The following is a 19317-nucleotide window of genomic DNA, read 5'->3' on the forward strand; positions in this document are numbered from 1 at the left end:
CTCTGTAGCCTTTATTTCATATTCATGCATCTTTAAGTGAAAGTATTAGTCACTCAGTCATGTCCAACTCTTTGCAACCCTATGGACTGTGGCCTGCCAGGCTCCTCTGTCCATGAGATTCTCCAGGCAAGAATATTGGAATGGGTTGCCATTCCCTTCTCCAGGGGATCTTCCTGACTCAGGGATCAAACCTGGGTATCCCACATTGCACCAGATTCTTTACCATCTGAGCCACCAAGGAAGCCTTCATATATCTTAATACACAGGTAATTTTGTATCACATTCTTCATTTATGGTTATCATAAACGTGTGTTTCTATTGTCTTTATCCTATTTGCTGACTGCCTAACACCCTGGAACCTGTGTTTCCAGGGCCCTCCCCATCTTTCTGCAAAGTCTTTCCCAAAGTGTGCTTGGGAGTGACTACAGGGAATGAGTTCTTCTCTTGTGTTTTTGTCTGGTCAGCTATCATGGGTAATATCTAATTACTCTTCTTCATTGCTAGAGACTACCATGTTTTCAGGAAGCCGAGTCTGTGAAAACTGATGCTGCCCCTGGATACTACTGACTCCCATTTTAGTTTATCCTCTTAAACCACCCACTTGATGCCACCTACTTCTGCTTCAACCTAGAGGGTTCCTACTTGCAGAGAGGGGACTTTGGGCTGGGGGCCTACGAATGCCCTCGGGGTTCCTTAGAAGCAGGCACACATTTTTCCTGAACTACCTCCAGGGATTCTCTAGGCAAGAATACTGAATTGGGTTACCATACCCTCCTGCAGGGGATCTTCCCCACCCAGAATTGAACCTGAGACTCTTATGGCTCCTGCATTGTAAGGTGGGTTTATGTCCCCCTAGAATTCACTTGTTAAATCCTAATCCCCAATATAATAGTATTAGGAAGTGAGAGCTTTAGTAAGTGACTAGGTTATGAAAGTGGAGTCCTCATGAGTGGGATCAATGCCCTTATAAAACACCCCAGAGAGCTCCCTTGTCCTTTCTGCCTGAAGGACTCAGTAGGAAGATGGGTGTCTATGAAATAGGAAGTGGTCTTTCACCAGACACCAAATTTGCCAGTGCCTCAGTCTTGGACTTGTCAGCACCAGAACTGTGGGAAATAAATTTCTTTTGTTTATAAGCCACCCAGCCTATGGTACTCTGTTTGAGCAGCCCAAATGGACTAAGACAGTGTTACGTACAGAGTTCAGACAATGGCGAAATGACACAGCAGGAAAAACTAGGGTTTGGGTTTAGAGAATAGAGACACACCCAGGTGAAGGCCGATGTTGGTTATTTAAGATACTTAAGTCTGCTAGAGGATTTGGAACTGGGACATCTGTCATTAAAGAAGAAAAACAAGCAGGAACAAGATGAGGTAGGTGGCAGATGGATTTCCCAAGCAGCTGACAGGTCTAGACAGGTTGGAGGTGAAGGTTGAGAAAATCCAATAGTAACACATTTGGAACAAAAGCTTTAATTTTCAGTTTTTTGTTTGTTTGTTTTTGGTTGATTGGTTGTTTTTTGTTCTGATTCCAAAGAACTTTCTTATGTGACCGTTGCATATTCCACTGAGGAACTTTAATGGCAATAGAGTACAGAGGCCTTAGACACAGAAATTCTAGTTCTAACACTTCCTAGCTGTGACTTTGAGCAATTATTCCAGTGTTCTGGAGTCTCCACTGTAAAATGAGGTGGCCGTATTTGTCACCATGCTCAATCACTCAGTTGTGTCCGACCCTTTGTGACTCTGTGGATTACAGCCTGCCAGGCTCCTCGGTCCATTGAATTTCCTAGGAAGGGGTATTGGAGTGGGTTACCATTTCCTCCTCCAGGGTTATTAAATCTAGACTTCTTAAATGTTTTGGAGAGGGGGTGTCATTCACCTCCATTGAGCAGATGAAAGAAAAGGATCACTGTCTCACAAAAATGCACATAAACATCCCTTCCAATTTGGGCACACACAATTTTATCACCTTAGAAACTGATTTCCTTCACGTAGAAAAAACTTACAAAAAAATTCCTTTTCTCATTCTTGTTTACTCATACAAATGAAGGAATTTGAAATTAATCCAAGTGTGCAAATATAAAATAACAAAATTAAAATTCCTTCCCAAAGCAAATTTAAATGAGAAGGCTATCATCATTTGACTTGAAGAGAAGAAATTATGGCATAGTCTTTATAACACAGTGTTTGTCATTTGTGCTATTCTTTCAGTTTTGACTTTTAATTTTGATAGGGCTTCCCTAGTGGCTCTTTGGTAAAGAGTCCACCGGCAATGCAGGAGCCATAGGTTTGATCCCTGGGTTGGGAAGATCTCCTGGAGAAGGGAAGGGAAACCCCCTCCAACAATTCTTTCCTGGAGAATCCCATGGACAGAGGAACCTGGCAGGCTACAGTCCATGGAGTCACAATGAGTCAGACATTATCTAGCCACTAAATAACAACAATTTTGTTAGCAACAATTGAAAGAAAGCACTGATTAACGAAGCAGATTGTGGCAAACAGATAGGCTTAGGCAGAGACACACTGGATTTCTCTAGGTTTCTGCAAGCTGATGTAGTTGCATCATTTCCTCTTTCCTTGGGTCAATGAGTTTGGTCATCTTTGCAAAGTCTGAATCATCTCTGCTGTTTATAAGGTGAGAAAATGATTAAAACCCACACTTAAATTTTAAGATCAAATGAATAAAACTAACCTTTGGAGAAGTTCTGCAGTACTTCCAGGTGTCTGTAGATTTTTGCCTTGTGAGAAACTGACACGTTTCATCACTCTTAAGCAGGGCCAAAAGACTCTCCTCCAGCACAGGAAGAGTTCTTATCTGTCTCTTTCTAGTCTCTTCTCCCACAGTGGCAACTTGGCCAGAAGGGCTTGTGGAGTTTCTTGGTGTGTGTGTGTTTTGGTTAGCTTCCAAAATGGTGTCCTCAGAGCCTTATGCTGAAAAAAATATCTTATGCAATTGAACAAATAAATCAAGGAACAAATGACTTTTCCCCTGTGGAATTATTTTAGGAGGGAATTTCAAAGAATAACTTCATATTCTGTTTCCATTTCTTGACAAAAATTTCTTTAAATCCGAATGAGTCAAATCTCTGAGTCTGGAGAAATTGATGACTTCTGTAGCAATAGGCAAAACATCTTCCAGACTGTTGGCAAGGGCTTTGGTGCCTGTGCAAGGTGATGTAGAAAACCGTGATTCATGGTTATGTGTTGAGCTTCTTTCTTCATCAGAGCAGAAAAACTACATGTGTTGCCAAACACTGCATAGGCACTGTAGTTCCCAAATTTTGTCTGTAATAGGAGTTTTTACTTGAAGAAGTAACTCTACCATTTCAAGTAATTCTGGGCCTTTGAGGTTTCCAAATGGGACTCGTAAATTAAAATTATTTACATTTTTTTCCAACACATATTTGACAGACATCAGAAAATGACTGGCACTTTTTTTTGCTGAAGAAACTGGCATAATTGCAAATTTCTCCAAAATAACAGACAAAATGTCAGTAAATCCAGGGCAGAGTATGTCATTTGGCAAAGACACTGGTTCCATATTATACCTTTATTCCAAGCCATAATTTAACTTGACCATTGAAAAGCACAAGGTTTGTGTGTGGCTTCTTTTGTCTAGCAGTGCAATTAGAATCCTTCAGACAGGAAGTGTTGGGGTAAATGCAGCCTTTCAGAAAATTCCAGCCTTTCCAAGTTGAGCCTTCTCAAAATAAAACAAAAACAAATAACAACCAAAGCACCTCATTGTCTCAGGTATTTTAAGAGTAGAGAGATATAGAGGTGTTTCTTCAGCTCTTTACCTGCTAGCTGTCATGAGCCAGAATCACAGTGTACAATATGTAACCTTTCGCATCCCATAACAACAGAGTACAGATGAAGAATTGAAACTCGGAAAGGATAACCAGCTTGCCTAATGTCACACAGCTAGTGGCTGAGCCAGTTTGAAATTGGGTCTCCTTAATTCCAAAACCTGTGCTGTAAATTACTACACAAATATGAAGGAATCAGAGATGTATGTGAGAAAGTAAGTATAAGCAGAATTCTTAGCTGAAGGGTAAATATGGGATATTCATGGGAGGGGAGATTAATCGAAAAAGAAATGACTAAAAGTATCTTTGGAGAAGGTTGTTGCTCTTGCTAGTCTTGCTAGTCACAAGTCATGTCCAATTCTTTGCGACCCCATGGACTGTAGCTCACCAGGCTCCACTGTCCATGGGATTTCCCAGGCAAGAATACTGGAGTGGGTTGCCATTTCCTTTACCAGAGGATCTTCCTGACCCAGGGATCGAACCCATGTCTCCTGCATTGGCAGACAGATTCTTTATCGCTGAGCCAGTGTGGAAGCCCCTTTGGGGAAGGTAACATATTACAAACAAATCCAGCTCCCTTTGCTCGTAAATCTATACTCCCAAAGAGTCTCCTGATTTGTGACTTCACCTCCACAATTGTATTTATCAAGAATGGAGTCCCAATTCACAATTCACAACTCCAAGTCCTTAAAAATTTCCATTGTTATTAATATCTAATGAATTTCTTTCACGTCAAACAATCTCCTGGGTGTGTTGAGCAGTAGGTGACAATTTTTCTGAGACCTAATCACACCAACTCCTCTGAATTCCTTCTTTTATTCATCCCTGTATCCTCCGAGCCCTGCACAGTGGCTGGCAGTTAGAGGGCCCCCAGTAAATGTCAGCTGACTGATAAAATACTGAAAAAGGTTTTCAAAGACTCACCAAGTCGAGTTGGCAGACTAACACCCAGCAACTTGTTGAAATTGTGCTGTAGGAGAAACATTTAGATAAACTTGATCGGTTACTCCTCCTGTCTCCATCCCATTAACAACGTAGAGTTTGACAATGAGCAGAACCATCTTGCAGTTCTTGCCTGACAAACCTTTGTTTCAACAAGCACGTGCCTGAATTAAGCAGCCCTTACTGGTGCTGATTCCAGTGCATCTCTTGGTCCCTGCTGTCTCTTGACTCTTTTTGCAATCATTCTATGCCATCGTTTTTTTATCTTTAGAAAGCATATTTCTCCCACTGTCCTTGGCCATACTAAAATTTGTTCATTTGAATTCTGACCATTTTGATAATACACAACAGTTAATTTGTGCTTTTTCTATTAATTCCTTCCAGAATGAAAGGGAGAAGAGCTACATTTTCTTTTTAGTTGCAAACAATACTTTGACCCTTTCCAAGCCCCCATCATAGTATCAGGTAATCTTAGTGACAGATAACTAAAACACATGATGCTGTAAAAGTGCAAAAATTCCACTTTTCTCCCGAATTATTCTTCAATAACCCAATTTTTGCCGTTTTCCAATTGTTAGCTTGGCAAGGTGACTCTGCAGGTTTTGTTTTTTTTTTTTTTTCTGGGGAAACACCTGTTCTTCCTGCAAAAGAAAAGTGATTGCTCTCACTAGATGAGTCTGAATGCCCTGGGAGGATTTCCTTCTGTGGCTTTGTTTGTTCCTGAAACAGGTTCTCCTGCTGAGCTTTTTCGCCTCTGCAGCTCTGGCGAAGGGAAATTCATTTTGCTGGCAATTTCTCCCATTATTAATATATTAATAGCCCTGTTTTCTTAGCAGTGCCGGTGTAAACTCTTACCATGAGTGAAAAAAAGATAGCCTTGACTACCCATCCCTGCCGCCCCCCCCCGCCCCGCCCCCTGCCAAAAGACAACATTTGCCTTGGGAATAAACTCCAATAATTCTCTTCTGTCTATAAACTGCTTCTATAAAAATGCAAGGGCAATCTTGGCTGACAGAATACAGTTATTTAAGTGTTAAACAATGTAAGATTCTCCTGATGAGTTCAACTTGAGTATCTGAAAGAGCCAGGAACCCATGATCTAATTCCCTGTTAGGAACCAATCTTATATTAAAACATGGCAAAACATTATCTATGAAATTTTACTGCAGTGCAGCTGGGAACTCTTTTTGGAATTTACTGCAGTGCAGTGGGCCGAATTTTGAACTTGATAGTTGGAGGGATTCTTTGTCCAAATTCATATTCTGAAGAAATCTTAAAATTTCTTACATCTTCTAATTGTGTACTAAAGCTATTTAAAAAATACTCTGTCTTTTAGGTCCTACTTATCTATGTCAAATAATCAAAGGTTTTGTGGACTCTCGTTACATATCTCATTATGACAGCTCACTCGGCAAATAATCTGCTTGCAATGTGGGAGACCCAGCTTCAATCCCTGGGCAGGGAAGCTCTTTTGAAGAAGGAAATGGCAACCCACTCCAGGATTCTTGCCTGGAAAATCCCATGGACAAGGGAGCCTGGTGGGCTATAATCCATGGGGTTGCAAAGAGACACGGCCAAAGTGACTGAGCATCATGACCACCAAAGATAGGTCATCAACATCTACTGTATTTTATTTTTAAATTCAATTTAAATAACTTTATGTACATATACATATGTCCATGTAACCATATGTGTATATTTTTCTCCTTCTCCTTCCTGAAATTATATTAAGATGTTTAAAACACCTCACATGATAAGATAGATACTAAAATACCTCATAGTGGGAAAGTCAGATAGTTCCATCCAGGCTCCAGTACTTTCTATCTGCTTGATATTATTCTAGGTCTTAGTTTTTTTAATTCATAAAACTCAGGATTTTTGTAAAGATTGAATGAGATAATTCATGTAAAACACTTAGCACAGAAGCTGGCAAACTGTACTATTAATCATTATCAGGAGAAAAGTCAAAATTTGGGAAAAAGAAAAACACCATATAATAACCATATAGATAAATATACTGCCTTAATTGTTCAAATTAAATAGATTAAAGTTTTCTAGCTCCCACAATAGTAAGATGAAACACAATCCATTATATAAATTAGAAGTTTAAAAAGAAAGAAGCAAATTAGTTCAGAAGTAAAATTTTTGCTAACATTGAATTCCAAAAAGAAGTTCTAGAGAGTACATTGAATAATATACTGAATAATATTTTCAATGCTGTTTAACGGCAAACACTGTAATGAATTTAATATCACTGTTATTACAACCTTTGGTAAAAACCCAAAGCACCCATGGCTGATTCATTTCAATGTATGGCAAAAACCACCACAATATTATAAAGTAATTAGCCTCCAATTAAAATAAACAAATTAATTTTAAAAAAAGAATTAAAAAAAAACCCAAAGCATTAAATTAAAGTGCAGCTCAGTAAAGAACTAAGTATTGTGAAACTTAATCTATGGGCTTAGTAAATATAGCCCCAATTTATAATCATATGGAATTCAAAACATCATTACAGAGTATTTGGTTTGCACAAGATACTGTCCGAGGCTCTGTAAAGATAAACATAGATAAATTGGACTCAGTTCTTGCCCTCAAGAATTTACTAATTCTGGGGACTTCCCTGGTGGTTCAGTGATTAAGAATCTGCCTTGCAATGCAGGGGACGTGGGTTCGATCGCTGGTCGGGAAACTAAGATCCCACATGCTGCAGAGCCATCAAGCCCATGGGCAGCAACGAAAGATCCCGCATTCCGCAATGAAGATCTCTTGGGCCACAATTAAGACCCGACACAGCCAAATCAATCAATAAACATTAAACAATAATTTACTAATTATAAGTCATGAAAGGGAGAATAAGAAAATGATAACAATGACTATGATTAAAGGAAACTTCCCCAAAGGAAGATATAAAATGCTCTGGAGGTGCAAAGGAAGGAAAGGTTTGTTCCTCAAACAAAGCAAGCTCAGCCTCACCTCCTGGCTTTTGCATACACTGTTCCCTGTGCCTGGAAACATCTTCTCCCCATGCCACATATTTCATTCTCCTCTCCCTTCTGGTCTCAGCTTGTGTTTTCACCTTGTGTAGGCTTTCCCTGACCACCTATCGTAGAGGAGACTTCCCCTCTATAATTCTCTGTCCCAGCTCCTTGTTTGTCATTGGTGTTTTCCTTCATAGTATCCTTTACAATTTATGGTAATTTCATTCATCTGTTAATTTACTTCATTTTTTTCTGTCTCTTCATGTACCATATAAGCTCCATGGACTTATATGGAGCTTACATATAAGCTCCAGGACTAGGTCTGCCTGTCTTATCTACCATCTAATCCTTGTTGCCTAGAACAGCTTCTGGTACTCAGCAGGCACTCTGTATATTTGTTGAATGAACCAATGAACAAACAAAAGATCACATTTGGTTGGTAGGATAAGGACAGGGTTCATGAGAGGAAGGAGGGAATCCTTAGAATCTAGATAGGTTGTATGGAAGGGTGGGGAGAAGAGAGATGTTCCAAACAGAAGGAAATCTGTGTACGTGCTTAGTGGTGACCAACTCTTTTGTGACCCCATGGACTGTAGCCGACCAGGCTCCTCTGTCCATGGGATTTCCCAGGCAAGAACACTAGAGTGGGTTGCCATTTCCTCTTCCAGGGGATCTTTCCAACATAGGGCTCAAACCTGCATCATCAGCATTGGCAGGTAGGTTCTTTACTATTGAATCACCTGGGAAGCCCAAATAGAAGGAAAGGCATAAGCAAGTGTTGGGAGCTCAAGAAATACAAAGCATTTTCTGAGAGCAACAAACTCTGTCCATCTTTTAACTTAAGATGCACACTTATCCTTCTTCCCTCTTGTTTTTTAACATTTCCAAATTGGTAAAACTGGTATGTGTCATATAATCACTATCTGAATGTACTGTGGTTATATCCTTTTTTCTCTAAAATGTTATTAAATTGATAGTATTTCTTGTCGTCATCTGTTGCATTTTAGAAATGGGAAAATAAAGTAATTTAGTTTCATTCGAATGTAGAGTATGGGTAAGGGAGCTGAGAAAGTTCTGTTGTAGAAGTTATGCTGTAGGCATATAACAAGGCCAATGTGGTGAATATATACTATATTAATTTATCAACAATGGGGAGTTCCTACTGAAATTGTAGTACTATATATTTTTTTAGATTTTTTAAAATATATATATATATGTATATATGTGTGTGTATTTAAATTAATCAATTCATTTGACTGCACCAGCTCTTAGTTGCGGCATTCAAACTCTTGGTTGGGGCATGTTGAATCTAGTTCCAAGGATCAAGCCTGGGCTGCCTGCACTGAGAGTGCAGAGTCTTAGCCACTGGACCACCAGGGAAATCCCTGTAATACTATATTATCTCCCCCAAAAGTGTAAATTTTTCTGTAAAGATTTATTTTTCCTAGACTATTTACATTTAAACCTTTAACCTCAGGACAAAAGCTTTCTATGGGGAACAGGAGGAGATAATTTCTTCCCACTTGACAATGAGTCTATGAGGACAGAGACTATATCTTCAGCAACTACATGCTACCTGCTATGGAGTAGTATGTGTTAGTCGCTCAGTTGTGTCTTACTCTTTGTGACCCATGGACTGTAGCCTGCCAGGCTCCTCTGTCCATGGAATTCTCCAGGCAAGAATACTGGAGTGGTTAGCCATTCCCTTCTCCAGGGAATCTTCCCAACTCAGGGATTGAACCTGGGTTTCCAGTGTCTCCGGTATTGGAGATATGGAGTAGAAGCTCTATAACTACTTATGGAATGTTAAATTAATAAAGAGTTGCTAAAGAAATGATAAATGGCATTTTACCATTCTTATACAAAAAATTATTAAGTGGATAATGAAAATGAAGGCAATGGTGGATAAGAATTTTTGACGGAGTTATGAATAATTGAGGGGATGGCTTTGGAAGTGGAAGAGGGAAGTGCTTGTTTAGCCACTATTTGGAAGCAGGGGAGAGATGCAGATTGGCAAAGAGAGATGTAAAAACCTCTACCTGGGAGACAAGACACTTAAGTCCTGTTAAGCTTTATGCCCCAAATGGTGAAATATGTGTGGGAGCCAGAGAGGAAGTCAGGGGGAAGAAATTGTACCCAGTGGGAATTCCCTGGTGGTCTAGTGGTGAGGACACTATGCTTTTACTGCCAAGGGTTGGATTCAGCCCCTGGTTGGGGAATGATGATCCTGCAAGCCAAGCAGCACAGCCCAAAACAAAAGAGAGAGAGAGAGAGAGAAAAAAAAAAAAAAAAGCTCCCAGTGAGGGCAGGGAGAGAAGCAAGAAGTGAGCCTCAGAACCAGAGAGGGCCTGAATATGTCATGACTCACTTTTACAGAAAGTTGGTTATGAGCCAGAAAATACACATGGAGGTTTGTGTGTGCATGCTAAATCACTTCAGTTATCTCCTCCTCTTTGTGACCATATCAACTGTAGTCACCAGGCTCTTCTGTCCGTGGGATTTTCCAGACAAGAATATTGGAGTGGGTTGCCATGCCCTCTTCCAGGATCTTCCCAACTCAGAGATCAAACCTGCATCTCCTGTGGCTCCTGCACTGCAGGCAGATTCTTTACCATTGAGCCACTGGGGAAGCCCACATGGAGGTTTACATGTGACTGTTGGAGTCATCCAGAAAGTTAGCAGGATCTCTCTCCCACTCTTACAGGCAGTTTCCACACTAAACACAGGGGATATGTGAGTTCTCCCTACACCTGATAGTTTAGTAATATCTGATTCTATTGACCTAGCTTCCCTTTTAAAAAAATTGTGATAAAATACATATAACATAAGATTTTCCATCTCATCCCCTTGAAGTATACAGCTCAGTGGCATGAAGCACATTTATGTTGGCGTGCTACCACCATCATAGTCCATCTGTAGCACCCTCTTTATCTTCTAAAAGGGAAACTTTATATCCATTAAACCGTAACTCACCATTCTCCCCTCCCCGCAACCCCTGGAAACCACCGTTCTACTTTCTGTCTCTGAGTCTGACTACTCTAAATTCTTCATAAGAGTGGAATCCTATAGAACTTGTCTTTTTGTAACTGGCTTATTTCATTTAGCATATTATGTTGAGTTTCATCCTCGTAGCTCAGTCGGTAAAGAATCTGCCTGCAATGCAGGAGACCTGGAGCTGATCCCTGGGTAGGGAAGATCCCCTGGAGAAGGAAATGGCAACCCACTGCAGTATTCTTGCCTGGAGAATCCCATGGACAGAGGAGCCTGGCAGGCTACAGTCATGGGGTCTCAAGAGTCAGACATGACTTAGTGACTAAACCACCACCTTGCGTTTCATCCATACTGTAGTATGTGCTCAAATTGCCTTCATTTTAAAGGCTAAATAATATTTCAATGTCCGTATAGACCCCACATTTTGCTTACGATCTCTCTTTACTTTAGGAGGCCCGTTTAGGATCTCCCTTAACGTCCACAGCCATTTTTCCTGGTTTCATTCTCACCTCCTTGACATCTGTTTCTCTGCTTCTTTTCAGACTTGTTTAATGTTCCCTAAAACTTGTTCTCAGGCCCACCTCTTCCCTTCCTCTCTACTCTTTCCTTAAACAAACTCACCCAAGACCATGTCTTCCCTGCCTGTTTGTTTGCCAAGGTTTCCACATGTGCAGCCTTGTGGGGGAAGGGTACACAGGGAACAGTGAGGAAGGGGGCTGGGCCATCTGCTTCCCCAATCAGATAGGTAGCATCATTACTGATGACAAAGGGTCCACAGATGTCTCAGCCAAATCACTCTCACATCTGGATCAGGAGTTTTAGTATGACTACAAAGGCATGAGGCCAAGGAAGTTGACTCCGCTATGATTTCATAGGAAAGAATGGAGCACGAATAAGCTATTGGGAGCTCAGGTACATTGTGACTGGTATCTAGGATGTCTTTGATGACAGAAATATAGTTGAAGGAAAATTTTGTTTGTAAAGGAGAAATGGACATAAATTGGTGGTTGAAAACGTGGGATATAAGAAGGGACAAGTTAATGCTCTCCCTAAGGTTTTGGCCTAGAGATGCAACACACCACCTCCGTTTTGATCATGCTTATGTCAAAAGAACACTCCCTCTGAAGACAAAATGAAAAGACCTAGTTAGACTGTTGAAATTGTTTTCCTGCCAGTTCCTCCGATCCCTTTCTACTTCATCCTCTAGGGGTGAAATCTATGCAAAATTCAGAAAGGGAGGCAGAAGACAGGCTGATGCTGATGTCAATTGTCTATGCTTTGCCTCCACTGTTTTTCTCTAAAACTGATTTTTTTGGTTAACAACCTCATTTTTACTCTACTTCTTCCATCCTTCAAAAACAGCCATGTTATATCCCTTTATAATTATCACTGACAGGCTTTCTGAGTTTAAAAACCTCTAATAAACATGAGTTTTCTTTAAAATACAAATGATCAGTGTTTCCAGTCATGTTAAACAAAAACAACCAACAAACCTTAATCATCGATAATGGTTGAATTAGGATTTTAGACAACGTGGTGGATAAGATATAATCCTTGTCCCATCAACATAACAAATATAGAGCAACGAGACAGTCACAAATAACAGTAACAAGGTTGTTTTTCACCTTACTCCTTCTTCTGGTGACAGCCCTCCAAGTTTGGGGTACTACTGGAGACAAGCAATTTTTTCAGCCAAACAAAGAAGTGAGCATGACCCAAGTTAGGCCATCAAATGCTTGCTTGCAGGAATTTGAATCTTAAGCAGAGGAAACAAAAGACTGAAAAAGATAACTTCCCGCTTGCTATCTGGATCCCCCAGGTTGCCCTGGTCCAGGTCTTTTCTGAGCTTGATTATGGAGCTGTGCTTTCCATTCTATGAGCTAATGCACAGATTGGAAAGTTCTTTTTTGGCCTACCTTAGCTTGTTTCCTTTACTTCCAATCAGCATTTTATCTTGAATGCTTACAAGTACCAGGCACTATTCAAAAGGCGTTGGGTGGATGATGTCATTTGATCTTCAACATAACCCTACAATTATTATTCCCTTTTGAACAAATGAAGCTGAGCCTTAGAAAAATTAAAGCTACTTGTCAAACTTGACAGAGTTAGCAAGAAATAGAACTGGGATTCAGATTCAGGTAATATGACTCGTTCTCAGCATCTAATCTCTGGGGGAAATTATTTAGGAAAACTCATTAAGTGGGTCTTTTGGTAATGAAGTGGTGGGAAGTAGTTCTGAGAACTAGGTGAGACAAAAGGTTATGGCTTGGAACTTTCCTTAGGGAGCTACAGTCTAGTTAGAAATGTCTGTGAGTGGCAAGATGGTGAAGAGCTTTATGTATCACCGTGGACAGTGACTGCAGCCATGAAATTAAAAGACACTTGCTCCTTGGAAGGAAAGCTGTGACAAACCTAGACAGGATATTAAAAAACAGAGACATAACTTTGCCTACAAAGGTCCAAATTGTCAAAGCTATGGTTTTTCCAGTAGTCATGTACGGATGTGAGAGCTGGACGAAAAAAGTGTTGAGCACTGAAAAATTGATGCTTTTGAACTGTTGGTGCTGGAGAAGACTCTTGAGAATTCCTTGGACAGTAAGGATATCAAACCAGTCAATCCTAAAAGAAAACAGTCCTGAATACTCATTGGAAGGACTGATGCCGAAGCTGAAGCTCAAATACTTTGACCACCTGATGTGAAGATCTGACTCATTTGAAAAGACCCTGATGCTGGGAAAGATTGAAGGCAGGACATGAAGGGGGCAACAGAGGATGAGATGGTTGGGTGGTATCACTGACTCAATGGACACGGGTTTGGGCAAGCTCCGGGAGATGATAATGGACAGGAAAGCTTGGTATGCTGCAGTCCATGGGATCGCAAAGAGTTGGACATGACTGAGTGACTGAACAACAACAAACAAAGGTGGACTTTTAAAATGAGGCACCAATGAAGATTTCAGAATATGGAAGTGACAGGGTTGGTGGTTAATCTGGCAACCATCTCCATGATGAATTGGAGGGTAGAGAGACCAAAAATGGGAGATGGGTCAGGAAATTCCAAGCAAGTAAGATTCCGAGCAAGGGTCAACAAGGGTCTGGGCTAATGTGTGCTATCTGGAAAAATAAAGGAAGTGGTGGGTTTCAGAGACATCTAGCCTGCCCTGATGCTTTAAGCTGTCTATCACATCTCTGTTTCATGCAGACAGAAGCACACTGAGGGAGTCTTCCAGGAACTGGCCAGACACACTTCCAGTCCTGAGCTTTTCCCCAACTATTCCCCACACTGCATTCTGACATGCTCCTAGTCCCCTTCCCCACTTACTGCTCATCTTTACCCTTTGGACTTCACCCCAGCACTACTTCCCTGGTGACTGATTGGTTTCTACCACTTAAAGGATGTTTTAACAGCTACAAGAAACAGACAATCCAACAAATTGTAGCCTAAGACCATAAGGGTGTTTGTTGCTTACTTAACCAGAAGCCTAAGAAAACTAAGATCATGGCATCTGGTCCCATCACTTCATGGCAAATAGATAGGGAAACAGTGGAAACAGTGACAGGCTTTTTTCAGGCTCCAAAATCACTGCAGATGGTGACTTCAGCCATGAAATTAAAAGACACTTACTCCTTGGAAGAAAAGTTATGACCAACCTAGACAGCATATTAAAAAGCAGAGACATTTCTTTGCCAACAAAGGTCCATCTAGTCAAAGCTATGGTTTTTCCAATAGTCATGTATGGATGTGAGAGTTGGACTATAAAGAAAACTGAGCACCAAAGAATTGATGCTTTTGAACTGTGGTGTTGAAGAAGACTCTTGAGAGTCCCTTAGACTGCAAGGAGATCCAACCAGTCCATCCTAAAGGAAATCTGTCCTGAATATTCATTGGAAGGACTGATGCTGAAGCTGAAACTCCATTACTTTGGCAACCTGATGCGAAGAGCTGACTCATTCGAAAAGACCCTGATGCTGGGAAAGATACCAGGCGGGAGGAAAATGGGACGACAAAGTATGAGATGGTGGAATGGCATCACCGACTCAATGGACATGAGCCTGAGTAAACTCCAGGAGTTGGTGATGGACAGGGAGGCCTGGTGTGCTGCAGTCCATGGGGTCACAAAGAGTCGGACACGACTGACCAGAAGCCTGTCTCAAAGTTAGCTTGATAATTCAACAGTGTTATCAAGAAGGCATATTCCACCTTGTATCCACAGTGAGTCTCCCTTTGTGAAGGTCAGATGGCTGCAACCACTCTAGGAAGCAAGGGGAGGGAGACAAAAGGGTTATTCCATCTCTTTTATTTTATCAGGGAAAAAAATCTTTCCTGCAAGCCCTCAACCAACTTCTCGTTACACTGCAATGGTCAAGTTGGGGTCACATGCCTACTCCTAGACCATTCACTGGTAAAGGAGAATGGGCTCACCATGATTGGATGAAATCGGTCATCACTTATCCTGTGTGCTGAGCACTTTTCCTGAACAAAATTGAGGCTTGTTAGCAGGCAAGAAGGGGAATGGCTTTTGGTCAGGTTCCTCAAGGTGTCTGCATTGGACTAAAGGGCATAGAACCTTAGCCCACCTATCCCAACCTGCTCCATTATTCACTTCCCAACTAGCTCTTGGAACCCCAACCTCAATGCATCCATCCTCTACCTCCCCTGTTACTCAAATGGGAAGTTCTTGACCTGATTCATCCTGAGTCATTAAGCAAACAAGATGTAACAGTAGTCATTATAAAGGAAGAATTGGCTGGACTGGCCACTGCCTAGGTCCTTGAGGCAAGGCTGATTATTGCTCTAAGACATCGGGGGGTCATCTGAACCTCTGTTACTACTTTTACCTTCTGTGCAAAGATTTGAGAATACAGTTCTTTTTTAAAAAAAATCCCTGGAGTCTGCAAGTTGTTGGATTTTAAAGAGGTGGATAATACAAACATCCAGGATTAGAGAACAGTTTGAGGAGGAGCTGAAAGAAGAATAGAGGGTGCCAATGTGTCTGCAGATGACAGGGCTTTTGTAAGCCTCTCTTATTATCATCTTTTCTGTGGTTCATTTCACATTAAAATTTCGCTCAGCGTTTTGGCATGGATAAACCTTGGCAATGTCTCTTTGAAAAAATAATTATCATGTATTTCTTTTTCTTTTTAAAGCCAAGCAGATTTTTTTAAATGGTTACAGCTCTGGAGTATTCATTAGTAAAATCCACTGGGCGTTTAGGAAGTGGGTATCATTAGAGTTCTGTAATGTAGCTAATTTCACTCCCCTGACCCCTTTTTCCATCTACCTTTTATTGTTCTTTTGCTAACAATCTTAGTAACCATAAATACAAAAGAGGTAAACATTTCCTTATTTTTTAAAGAAGTTTTTGCTTTTTACCATCCCCCCAATGCTGTGCTGCCCTGTGCTTACAAATATCCCTGTTAACCTTCATGCCCCGAGGTTTATTTTTGATTTGAGAGGAAGAAGGGCCTTGTGACTAAAAGGGGCCAACTCTCTTTGACCTCGTGAGCTTCTTCTATTTTCCCTAAAATAGCTTATCTGTCCCCCATCCTAGGCCATATTTATGCTAGGACTTCTTACTATGCCAAATAAAATATATAAGAAAATCTGAGCTTAGTTGAGAAGAACTCTAAGGAAGATAGGCTTTTAGTTAAAGAGTGTTTCATTTCTTGTTCTATTCATCTTTATACCCCTCACTTGTGTACACAACACACACACACACACACACACACACACACACCCTACCTGTTATCTGGCCACCCTTGATCAGTCATCATTCACAGAAAAACCTTTGTTCATTATATTCCCTTTATAGAGAAGGGCCATGACTCTCTACATAGTTGTTCCAACATATCCTGTTCAAAGGTGTAAGACCTTTCTAGACATCACCTCTGTCCTATTCTCTATCTAGTCCTGTAAGAGTTTGTAAGTAGCTTTACTTAATGCTTGTAATGTCCCTGCCTGTCCCAGCCCTGCCCACTGCTGGCTGGAGTCTGGCTTCATCATTGGACAGTGCCTTTTAGAACCAGGACACTCCATCCTCCTCTTAACCTTAATACTTAGAGAGGCAAGCTGCAGCTCACACAGCAATTGGCCTGAGTTTTGGGGTAGAAACATCAGCCCTTGTCAGCCAAGTGAGTTCTGCTCTTTGGGCATTATCACTGGGATGGCTGCATATTCTTTAGCCTGATTTACTCCCATATCCCCACTGTTTTCCTGTATTGCTAGACTGTGAGTGAACTCATTGAGTGTGGGGACAGACTTTGCAACCTAGAGATGACATAAACTGCAATATCTCAAACAGCGTTAGAGAGAGTCATGTTAAAGATCTCAGTTTAATTTGTGTTGAGTCATGGTGCATAGGGGTTTTAAATATAGAGGCTCCAAAGATTGTTCCCTTGGTAAAGGTGGCTTCAAAAACTAGCAGTTCACAGAAAAGGAAAAACAAATGATTCTTGAACATCTAAGATTATATTTAATCTCACTCATAATAAGAGAAGTACAATTTAAATATATGCTGAGAGGCCATTTTTCACTACCCAAATATATAAAAAGCAAAATCCTTGCTAACATGCTGTACTGTTGAAGATATGTAATAACATATGCATATGTAGATGCACATATTCTCTGACCTACAAATTATCATTTTCAGACGTTTAGCCTAACAGATACGCAGGTAGGTGTGCAAAACAACTACATAGAATGTTACTTATTTTTGTATTATTTCTGATATGATCAGAGTGTAACAACCTCATGTTTTATCAATAATAGACTAAGTGAGTTAATTACGGTACATCCCCATGTTGGAATACTACGTAGCCAAAAATGTTGTGGAAGTTTTTAATGTACTGATTGAAAGAATTTCCAAGATATCTGACTGGGAGAGTAACAGCATGTGGAAGGCATGAAGTATCAGGAGCATGTGCATGGCAAGAGGGATCTCACTGTTTACCCTCTTGTGCTTTTCCTTTTTTGAACCCTAACAATGCATTACCTTTTATTTTTTTTTGACAGGGAAAATATTCAGTTTATTAAATATTGTGAATGTCAGAAACATCATTTCAATATGTTAATATCAAATCACATGTCAAAGTAAAATTTTGATTATCTGGATTTCTCCTTTCCTTTTCTCTAACAATGACAACTAAGACCAGTCTGTATTTTTTAGTTTCTTCAGCCTTTAAAAGAACTTTAAAAATGATGTTCAAATAAACTTCAAGTATTAATAGTTAACTTCAACTTCTTCTGAATAAAAATGTCCTTTCTTATACTTGATATTACTCAATGGTGTTTGACTTGTATTTTCTTTCCACATTTGACTCCAGAATATCCAGTGCGGCAAGAACATATGTTGGGGAGTACACATCTGCCTCCATAAAGACATTTTTGATTGCAAATTTGTATTTGACACTGTGCTCCTGCCCATGTGGTAGGACAATGGCATATGCTGGGAGCAATACATTCACCACCATTTTTACATTTCTGAAAGCAGATTGGTGTGTTGCATTGTTTCCCTGTCTGGCCAGAAGGACAAGAGCAAATGTTGGGTCCCACACACTTTCCTCCATTAATGCACGTGGGAAGACAGATACTTTTTTGGCATCTCCTACCAGTGTATCCTTTAGGACAGGCGCACACATTATTTCTCATGCAGTGACCACAATTCTTACAGGGAGGCTGGCAGATAGCATTCTGACACTGTGTACCAAAGAATCCATTTGGACAGACGCAAGTGTTTGGCTTATTACAGAACGCACCATTGAGGCAAACGGGGTCACACAAAGCTGTGCTACAGGTAGGTCCATACCAGCCAGGCTTACTCTCACAGACATCTGGTTTAAGACATTTGCCTCCATTTTCACAGTGCCTGTTACAGACAACTTCATCACAGGTTGCTCCACCATGTCCTGGGGGACATTCACAAATGTTTAGCTTAATACATTTTCCATGGTTTTTGCAGTCAGGATGACATACAGCAGCTTGGCAGTTAGAACCGGTATAACCAGGTTTACATTTGCATATGTTTGGGGCAACACACTCTCTGTTTCTTCCACAAGGATGTTTACAGATCGCTCTGCAATTGATACCATCGCAGTAATATCCAAAGGGGCAGCGTCCACACTGGAAGTGACCATCTGTGGTTGGCACACAGGAAACACCAAGAAAGCAAGGGGATTCAGCACAACTTGATCTTTTGGTCAATCCAGGCTTTTCTGGCAAAACAGTGATGGCTCTAATAAGTGATGATGTAAAGCCATCCTTATACTGTGTATAACCAAAAATATGGAATGCTTCACGAATTTGCATGTCATCATTGTGCAGGGGCCATGCTAATCTTCTCTGTATCGTTTCAATTTTAGTATATGTGCTGCCGAAGAAAGCACTGAATTACCTTTTAAAGAAAATGAAACAAACAAACAAAAAAGAGCATTCAGCTGTAGAGGACTAGGTCTTTTCCCCAACACTAAGCACATGGTTTGGTTTTTGCCAGATGTTCAGATTCCCTAGAAAACAGAGCCCGACGTAAGAGCTTATACACCTGGAGTGTAATCCCAGAGAAAAGTGAAGTAAGAGTGAAGAGGAAAAAAGGGAGT

General features: G+C 40.6%; 1 non-coding gene across 1 annotated transcript; it reads right to left on the reverse strand.

Annotated features, from left to right (window-relative positions):
* Positions 1-19000: 19000 nt before the first annotated feature.
* LOC145504003 (U6 spliceosomal RNA) lies at positions 19001-19107 on the reverse strand. The gene has a single exon (XR_014051997.1). It is a non-coding gene; the product is annotated as a U6 spliceosomal RNA (small nuclear RNA).
* Between the last annotated feature and the right edge of the window lie 210 nt (positions 19108-19317).

The sequence above is a fragment of the Giraffa tippelskirchi genome, chromosome 4, assembly GCF_054371585.1.
Source record: "Giraffa tippelskirchi isolate mGirTip1 chromosome 4, T2T-mGirTip1v1.2.pri, whole genome shotgun sequence".
NCBI classification, from domain to species: Eukaryota; Metazoa; Chordata; class Mammalia; order Artiodactyla; family Giraffidae; genus Giraffa; species Giraffa tippelskirchi.